General features: G+C 35.7%; 1 protein-coding gene across 2 annotated transcripts in view; it reads right to left on the reverse strand.

Moving 5' to 3' along the window:
• The window catches only part of Lar (tyrosine-protein phosphatase Lar), a 399,840-nt gene extending 396,657 nt beyond the window's left edge, over positions 1 to 3,183 (reverse strand). For both annotated transcript variants that reach the window (XM_077407378.1, XM_077407374.1), the window contains exons 1-2: positions 2,996 to 3,183; positions 1,980 to 2,015 (exon numbers count right to left, since the gene is read on the reverse strand). The gene's annotated coding sequence lies outside the window, so the exon portion shown is untranslated. The remainder of the gene's footprint in view (positions 1 to 1,979; positions 2,016 to 2,995) is intronic.
• Between the last annotated feature and the right edge of the window lie 5,924 nt (positions 3,184 to 9,107).

The raw sequence follows: 9,107 nt of genomic DNA on the forward strand, positions 1-9,107 counted from the left end.
GTGATATCATTAACAAAACAATATTTTCAAAGTTCGAACTAATCAGTGTATCCGCTGTGATCTACTTTTCATTAAAAAGTACTCTTTTATAAACTAATAATCATATACTGTAGGTACCAATAAATTCTAGATTTAGTAAAAACACGAGAGATAAATGCTATCATTTATCAAAACTCATTTAATCGATAAGCTTAAAGATGCATTTAATTTATGGATTTAGTTTTAATTGTTATATACAAATTATCTAATGTTTAACTAATTCCACTTAAAAAGAATGAAAGAGTTTTCCAGCAAGGGACACAAGTCGACACCAAGCGTCGTTCTACCTTTCTTTTTTGGCAATAAGTAGGTAACAAAGACGACACTTATGTCGACTTGTACCGCTTGCTGAAAAGCTCCCTAAATGTCTAACACAAAATTTAAATTTGTAGAATATGAAGTTTATCTTCATCTTGTATATAATAAAAAAAAGAAAATATCTTATTGATTATTTCGGCTCGTGCAAAAATTATTTAATCTCAGATCCAATTAATTTCTAAATGTTGAGCAAGAACATAATATAATTTAACTTCTAATAGCGGTCTTCTTGGTGTTAGCAAACGCCAAATAAAACATTATTCTTTGAATATTTTTCCCGATTTATATCATTAATCAACTTCAATGGAATTTCCGGTAGATGCAAACGAAAAGTAACGCGCGTGGCGCCGAGACAGCAAGAAACGTTAGTTACGTTCTATGTGCGTCGAACCAATTTCAGAGATGTTTCGGGGAAGAACAGCATGGAAGTAAACTAAATTTATATCCCTGCATCTAATTTCTACAACAGTGTATAGTCTGCGGGCCGTAGTAGATTTCGAACACTTCAAATTTTGGTTTATGTCTATGTTATAATAAACCAAATTTGAAGTGTCCTCTTCGGCCCGTCCAACATCGTTGGAAGATGTACAAGAAAATATTTTTCATGAATAAATGATGAATAAATATTTTCTTGTTTATTCATGAAAAATATTTTGCACAATCCGGAACTTCGAAATTTCGCACAGCGACTCACTGTTCTCTAACAAAAGTACACTACGCTCGGGCGATATAAATAATGTCAGGCTATTAATTTATTTTAGTTTTATATTAATATTTTTTTTTTATAAAAAAAATAAACTTTACAAATTAAATCTCGTAAGTAGGAACCAGGCACCCGGACCGGACCGAAACCGAAAACCGTACCGTAACCGACATTTTTGTCGGACCGGAACCGTAAACCGTATGGAAATTTTGTGAAGCCTGTAGGACCAGAATCGAAACCGTTACCGTTAAGTCATTATATCTTTTAAAAAATTAAGCAGAAGATGAAAAATATATAACAATGCAGAAATGACATCTACATCGAAATATCATTTCTTATATAAACAATTTAATTTAATAAAAATTTCAATAAACCGAAAAAACTGTAATTAAACCAACGCTCTAAATGAAGGTGTCGATGCTGGTGCCCATCATACTATTATATTTAATTATATAAAACCAGACTGTTTGTCTGTCCGTCCGTCCGAATTTTTAAACTGCGCGCCAATAAATGTGTGCAAACGTGTACCGCCGTTTTGCAAACAGCTAGCCTATTGCAAAATGGGTGATTTCGCAAAAAGGCTGTGACATATGTATAAGACATTTATACTTTTGTTGATCGCGCAATTAGCGATTACATGTTAACATTGCCTGATTAACAAAAGTATGGGTTACACTCCCTATGAACTACAATTTGGTAGAGAACCGATTCACATCTTCATTGAAAAAGACGAAAGATTAATCCCGCAGAAACAACTAGAAGACTTGCATCTTCAACACAAAAATAAATTAGAGGAGCATACGCGATTAAAACCAAAACTCTAACCTTCCTATCAAATCCTATACATCCATCGAGAATAATAATATTAAAAAAACGAATAATGACTGAGAATTTTTTAACGAGTTTCTACTTTACTCACCGACCGATGCGCAACAGCGGAATTATCTGCAACGTTCTGTAACACACAAATATAACATATAAATTAAAACAACGCTCTAAATAACAAATAGTTTAAAAATTAAATATTATGGGCATTTTTATCCATTTTTAATATTCACATACTTGTGAAAATAATTGTTAGCCCAGTAAAATGACTCGAAATTTGTCGATCTTGAGGAAATAATACTGACTGGGCTGAAACTTTGTAAAGGCTTGTTTTAGGGTACCATTTAACATATTAAAAGTCCCCATGTGTAGACGCCTACGTTGCGGGCAGAGGCGGGTCCAAAAGGTCCCAAAAATCAGTTTTTCGCAAATAACTCGGAAAATATCAACTTTACGGAAATTTATGTAGATATAAAAATTGTAGCTTACAAAATTCCGCACAATTTCGTTTTTTATTCAAGTCTGTACGACCAAATGGAGCAGAGATATAATTTTTTAAACACCGGTAGTTTTGCGACGCAACAAAAACGCATATGTACACGCGTCACGCATTTTTCGCTAATATCTCGAAAATGGACTCTCGAATCGAGGCAAAACTACCGGTGTTTAAAAAAATTTTATCTCTGCTCCATTTGGTCGTACAGACTTAAATAGAAACGAAATTGTGTGGAATTTTGTAAGCTAAGTCGATATTTTCCGAGTTATTTGCGAAAAACTGATTTTTGGGACCTTTTGGACTCTCCCCTCCCCGCAACGTAGCGTCTATACACGTGGGAACTTTTAATATGTTGAATAGTACCCTAAAACAAGCCTGTTTACTAAGTTTCAGTCCAGTCAGTATTATTTCTTCAAGATTTCGTCATTTTACTGGGCTATTGTGAGAATTTTTGAAAGAAAAGAACGATATATTAGAACCTTCATGAAAATTTTATAATTTTTCATTAATATTAAATCATTTTCTCTAAATATTATTTTTAAATCGTCGAAATAAAATGATCCGAATAAATATTTGAGACCAATTAATTTTACACAAATAAAAATAATATTTACCTCACGGTCGTTCCGCCGTCACCCGAGCCCTCCCAGGCCTCCTCCTCCTCTCCTCGGTCCTCCTTCGATCGGCTTGCACTCACTCACTTCACGAGCGAAAATCGACGATATCGTCGCTCGTAATCGCGCGACACTTTGCACGGCACTCCCGGTATTAATCTCGCGACGCGACGCGGCACTTAACTACACGACGATGGGAGAATTTACGTAGAAGCTATGCGATCCGCTCGACCGCGACGCCCGGCTCGTCGGCCTATGACCTGTGAGGCCCCGCAGCCCGCAGAGAGACGCGACAAACGAGTCTAAGATGGCGGACAAAATTTCGTAAATCACGCGGCCAACTTCACTCGCCGGGAGCAACCGTCGCGTGGAACACTTGCACGAATATAGTCCCGTTACGACACGGAATATCTGGCGATCGTGTATAAACATGAGCGAGCAAACGCGTCGAGACTGACGACGCGTATGAGTATCACAATTGAATTGTGACATTTTTAATTTACCAAAACTCCCAAACTCCCCAAGCTTGACGACCAATTTCAAAAAAGAGCCCGAAATACAATACTAAGCGCGATTAGATTCGCGCCCGTCGGGCTACGATAATCGCGAATCGACGAATCGCGCGATCGCGGCGTGCAATCATATTCACATCGCCGTCCTCGCGCTCGCGCCCGTGTCTCCGCGATAGACCCATAGGAACTGAAACTGAGGCTTACTGAGGTGACGTGACTGCCGAAGTGCCGATTTTGGAAGTGGTGGAAGGAGAAAAATTAGAGGAAGGGGAAATGGTACTTATGGGGAGATTTCGAAACGATGTATAGCTCGAGAAAAAAGTAAGCGAAACACGTGTGCGGCATGTGCCGAGACTCGAGCACGGCTTTCGAGATCCAAGCAAAAAAAAACGTAATTGCTTCGACAAGCGCCGAACGTCGCAAATAAACAAGCGCGGTATGCCGAACGCGACGGATTTCGAGGAACCGAATGTGAAAAAAGTCGGATCGCGGAGCTATTAAGTTGTTGTGCTCGGTTTGCTGTCATCGCGATAGTAATAAATCACTCACCGAACTGACCGAACATGTAAACGCAATTTAGGGAGGCTCGCCATCTGCGCCGCGTCTCTAAAAAAAAAAAAAAAAAAAAAAAAACCAAAGTAGCCGGCGACGTAGTCGAAACACGAGCGGGACTCGAGCACGACTTTCGACATTCTAAAATCCTTATATAATGGAGGATTCACACTGCGTCCGATGTTCGACGTACGACGATCCGACATCCAATAGGAAGTTTTTGTCTCTAATAATAAATTCTGTTATTGGTTGTCGGATCGTCGTACGTCGAACATCGGACGCAGTGTGAATCCTCCATAAGGACAAACCTAATAAAACGTAAAACGTAATTGCTTCCACAAGCGACGGACGCCGCGAAAAACAAGCGCGGTATGCCGAGAGCACGACGGATTTCGAGGAATTGATGTAGGGAACGCCGGTACGCGAGGCAATAAATTATCTCGTCTCGCTTAGCCGTCACCGCGATACGACTAAATTGCTACCGAATTTGAAAACACACGAGGAAGGCTCGCCACCGACGCCGCGGAGTGTCTTCCGAAAAAAAAGAGATTACCGGCGACGCAGACAAAATACACACGTATACGAAGCTCGACGCGATCGGGGATACCAGGGATACGCAATACGCACCACGCACCGCACCGCCGCCACCGCTCGCTCGCCGCGCACTGCTGACTGCGCAGGCCGCCGTCGCCGGCGGCTAAAGGCTAAACGATAACACGAGTGGTGGGGATGTAGGGAAGGTAAGCGGACTGGGCGCCGGGCGGCGCGGTCTAGGGACATCGCGCGCGCCGTACTGAGTCAACCTCCCCCACTAAATCCCCCACCACACCACTCATCTCATGTTACCAAGAATCCGCAATTATATGTGGAATGTGGCACTACTGTAATCAAGCCGTTAGGTTGATGCTCTTGAGAGAGAACTGTCGAAAATGTAAAATAACCGTTTTAAAACTTGGCTGCTCCCGTGGTCGCTCCGTTTCTTTCACCGCTCATGCTTTTCTATCTGCCACCGTGTTTACGCGACGAACGGTAAGCACAACCGCTCGGACGTTTGTTTTTTGCGACTACGTGGCGTGCTATTGTGTATACACGATATTTTTCAATTATGTGTTCGCGCAAAAATTACCGGCAGGTAGCTATTATACAATTCGAGAAGCGATCGTGATACGATCAAGGAAATCGCCGAATGCGATTTTCTTATTCTCGCTCTCGCTTTCGGATAATTAGATTAATTAGAGACGAAGAATTCGCGCGATTAACGACGGTCAGTGGATCGAGTTATCGAGACAATAGCTTCTTGTCGAAGTGTTGGTATCTCGGAATTTCGGCATCGCTACGCGTTCGATAAGTACACACACGGGCTCATTAATATCTCATAACTTATCGTGAATTTGAGCGCGTGTCGGGGCATACATAGAAAATACATATATGTATTGCGTAAATTAATGCATTAAAAAATTAATGACCCTGCACGGCCATAATTAAATTCGTGTTTTAATATATCAACCGCAAAATACCGCGTAAAATTCGGCGTTCGTATATCGGCTCCAGGATTCGCTATACGAATCGCATTGATTTGCGAGATCTCTCGCAACGAGCGGATCGTACATTTAATTTGTGCAATCCCTCGGTATTATTCTAATATTCTTTGCAATACAATAAAACGCGCGTCGTGTGTCGTACGTGCCGCGAAAATACTATCAGGCGGTTGTAATTAACCAATTTCGCAAATGAGTATTGTGAGTGTAACGAAAGAATCTGCGAGGCGTGAGGAGACATTAAGTAATAGCAATACAATTATGTAAGTGACTTATTATAAATCTATTATTTATTATATAGTCTTTTATTATTAAACTTTGTAAAAATAAATAATATTTCTGTTACCTGATAAATTACCTGTTAAGTATTTATTATACGAAAAAAAATCAGTAATTTGATTTATATTAATTACAACGCTGTAGGGCCAAACTATGTCATTTCTCATACTGAAATTTTACAATAGCTTTTTAAATTCCAAGCGATTAAAATTGGCTAATGATATATTTCCCATTTCTTTCTTTTTTCGATTTGTGATTGCGAAATGCGAGTTATATAATTTATTATTATTATTTTTTGAAAAACTTTTACATTCTAGCTAGAAGAAGTAAAATTGTATGATTTTAATAAATTAGTTTTATGAAAGAAGAATATATAAGAAATATAATCTTATTATTTTTTATACTTTTAAATTTCTGAATTTTGAGAGATGCGAGAAATTATATAATTTCAATAAACCCGAGGAGATTATGTGTCGTTACATTTTTTAATGACAAGTTGAGTTATTTTCCTTAATTTAATAACATTGCAAGAAAAATTCTCTGTTAAATAATAAAAATACATAATGGAAGTGACATAATTTCATTTCTCTTGGACATAATTTGGCGTAAAATAATAATAATAATAATAATAAATTAAGGCACATACATTATATTTACGATAAAATTAGTTATTTGATATTACACTTCAAATAAATGTTAGATTTAAATTCAATGTTATGATAGCCCATGCATTGAAATTGATTTCAAATGCCAGAAACAGAATATCGGGCGCGAATATTTCATAAAGCGTTAAATATTTCGTGGGGGCAATCGACCGGTACACGATTTTGATATTTGTGTTTTTTTTTCTTTCGTGGCGTACACACCACGCGTTGTGCCGTTACATGTGTGTAGGTTGCTGCACTACCATTCTCGCAATGTGCAATTTGAGTAAACAAGTGACGCGAGCCGTTTCACGTGATATAACGTTATTATTTTTCAAAGCAAAATCATCAAGAATAATTAGCGATTATCAAATCGATTATCAATTCAACAAATTCCACGACATGATTACAGAATTAACAGCTTAGAAAGTGCTGGGAATCTTACAAAGCTGATAACCTGGACAGCCTGAGAGGAGGAGGAGGCTTGGGAGAGGCATCAGGCGCCAGCGGAACAACTTTGCGGTGAGTATTATTTTTTATTTGAGCAAAATTATTTGTTCTCATATATTGATTCGGACCATTTGATTTCGATGATTAAAAAATAATATTTAGAGAAAATGACTTAAAATTTAATACTTTATAAAATTTTCATGAAAATTATAATATCGTTCTTTTCTTTCAAAAAAATTCTGTAATTATTTCAATAAATTTATAGTATTTAAATATTAAAAATGAATAAAAATGCGCATAATAATTAATTTTTGAACTATTTCTTATTTAAAGCGTTGCTTTAATTTGAATGTTATATTTGTGTGTTACAGAATCATCATAGTCAACGTTGCAGATAATTCCGCTGTTGCGCACCGGTCGGTGAGTGATAATTAAACTTTTTGAAATCGACAAAATTGAATATATAATAATACTTTTCTAAATTAAAAAGTCCTGATACATATTTGCTTTTAAACTCCTTATTTTTTACAAAAATTTTGTATTTTATATTTAAAGGATGTTAATAAATTTTCAAGAATTATAATAATTCTAAATTTTATATTAAAAAATTGCCAATTTTTATGTCATGTAATATAAAATTAAATAAGAGCATAAAGACTCGCGCGTGTGATGTTAAACCATTCATTAAATTTTAGTTTCTACTTTGCAAAATTTCACATCCGCAGTTTTGATTTCGCAAACTATAATACAAGCATATTTTACAAAATTACATTTTATGTGGGACTAGTTTATTTTGTTATAAATTCAATATAGTTCCTAATTTCGCGGATTGTTAAATATTGTTTAAACGTATTGTTATTGCTAACGAAATCATTGCTATTGGGAACAGTCAGAAGATTTGGGATTTATTCCCTTCTGTATCGAGGTTCTTGATATTCGATAGGTCGCTTAACATTCTTTCGCGGATCGATTTTAAGGAACCCGACGTAGAAGCAAGATACATTAAGGTTGCTCTTCACTTTAAGAACGTTTATCTCTATGTCGGGTACTAACGGCGTGCCACTTGGGACAGGAACTTTAATCTGACCAAATCATTGGGTCAATTATCCTTCACTGAATGTGGCGATAACGCGATTATTCCCGATAAAATGAACATTTTTTAATGCCCATGAGGCTCATCATAACGTATAAAGTAAAAAGTATATTAGATTTTGTACGCGTAATCGATCGATAGGTTCGTTCGATATATTATTAAATTTACGTACAGACGCGCAATCACGAAAATTACATTTATTATCGCGTAGAATAGTAATAATTATAATAAAGCATTCGCGTTGCATTGAATACCATATAAATTACGCATATCACAATCGAATATTCTAAGTATTGTCAATCGATTTATTTACCGTGTTCGTTAGTGTGAATATTAAATTTATCTTTTTAGAAAATATTAGTTTACATCGAAACTTCATCTACATCTTTTTATACGATATTTTTTTCGAAAGTTTTGTAAAATATTTCAATAATCGAAGTATTCTTATGATTAAAATACGTAATTAAAATTTATTAATAAATTTTTGCTCACGTTATTTAAACTCCATGATATTGTCAATTAATAACAAATATATTAATTATTTTTAATGATATAATTATATTTCTGGCACAAAGTTGCATACGGCATATTTGGCATAAAATTATCTTGAATTTTGTGTTATTATATTTGGTTTCGTGCTAGTATCCGCGTTAGTAAAATATTTTGAATTTATAAATCATTCGATCCATATGTTTGTATCATTATTTTGTAATATTTTTTGTATTCTCTTATATTTTGTAATTTTATATTATATCATTATATTATACATAAAACAAACTTTACCTGAAAAATAAAAATTATCAACAAATAAAAAACATGTCTAAAAAAGAAAACCACTGATTAAAATTGATATCGGATATTTAATCTCAATATCCGCTAAGAATAGAGCAGCTTATATAAAAATTAAGATCGCTTACACATTTTTTAAAACATATAATGAAAATTTTAATAAAACATGCAGCTGTAAGAAATTTCGCAATCGTCGTATTTTAACGATTAGTGAACGTGTCATCATAATTATCTCATAATTGAATTTTATTTTTA

Source organism: Temnothorax americanus, unplaced genomic scaffold (assembly GCF_048541705.1).
Source record: "Temnothorax americanus isolate GAGA-0224 unplaced genomic scaffold, ASM4854170v1 Scaffold22, whole genome shotgun sequence".
NCBI lineage: Eukaryota > Metazoa > Arthropoda > Insecta > Hymenoptera > Formicidae > Temnothorax > Temnothorax americanus.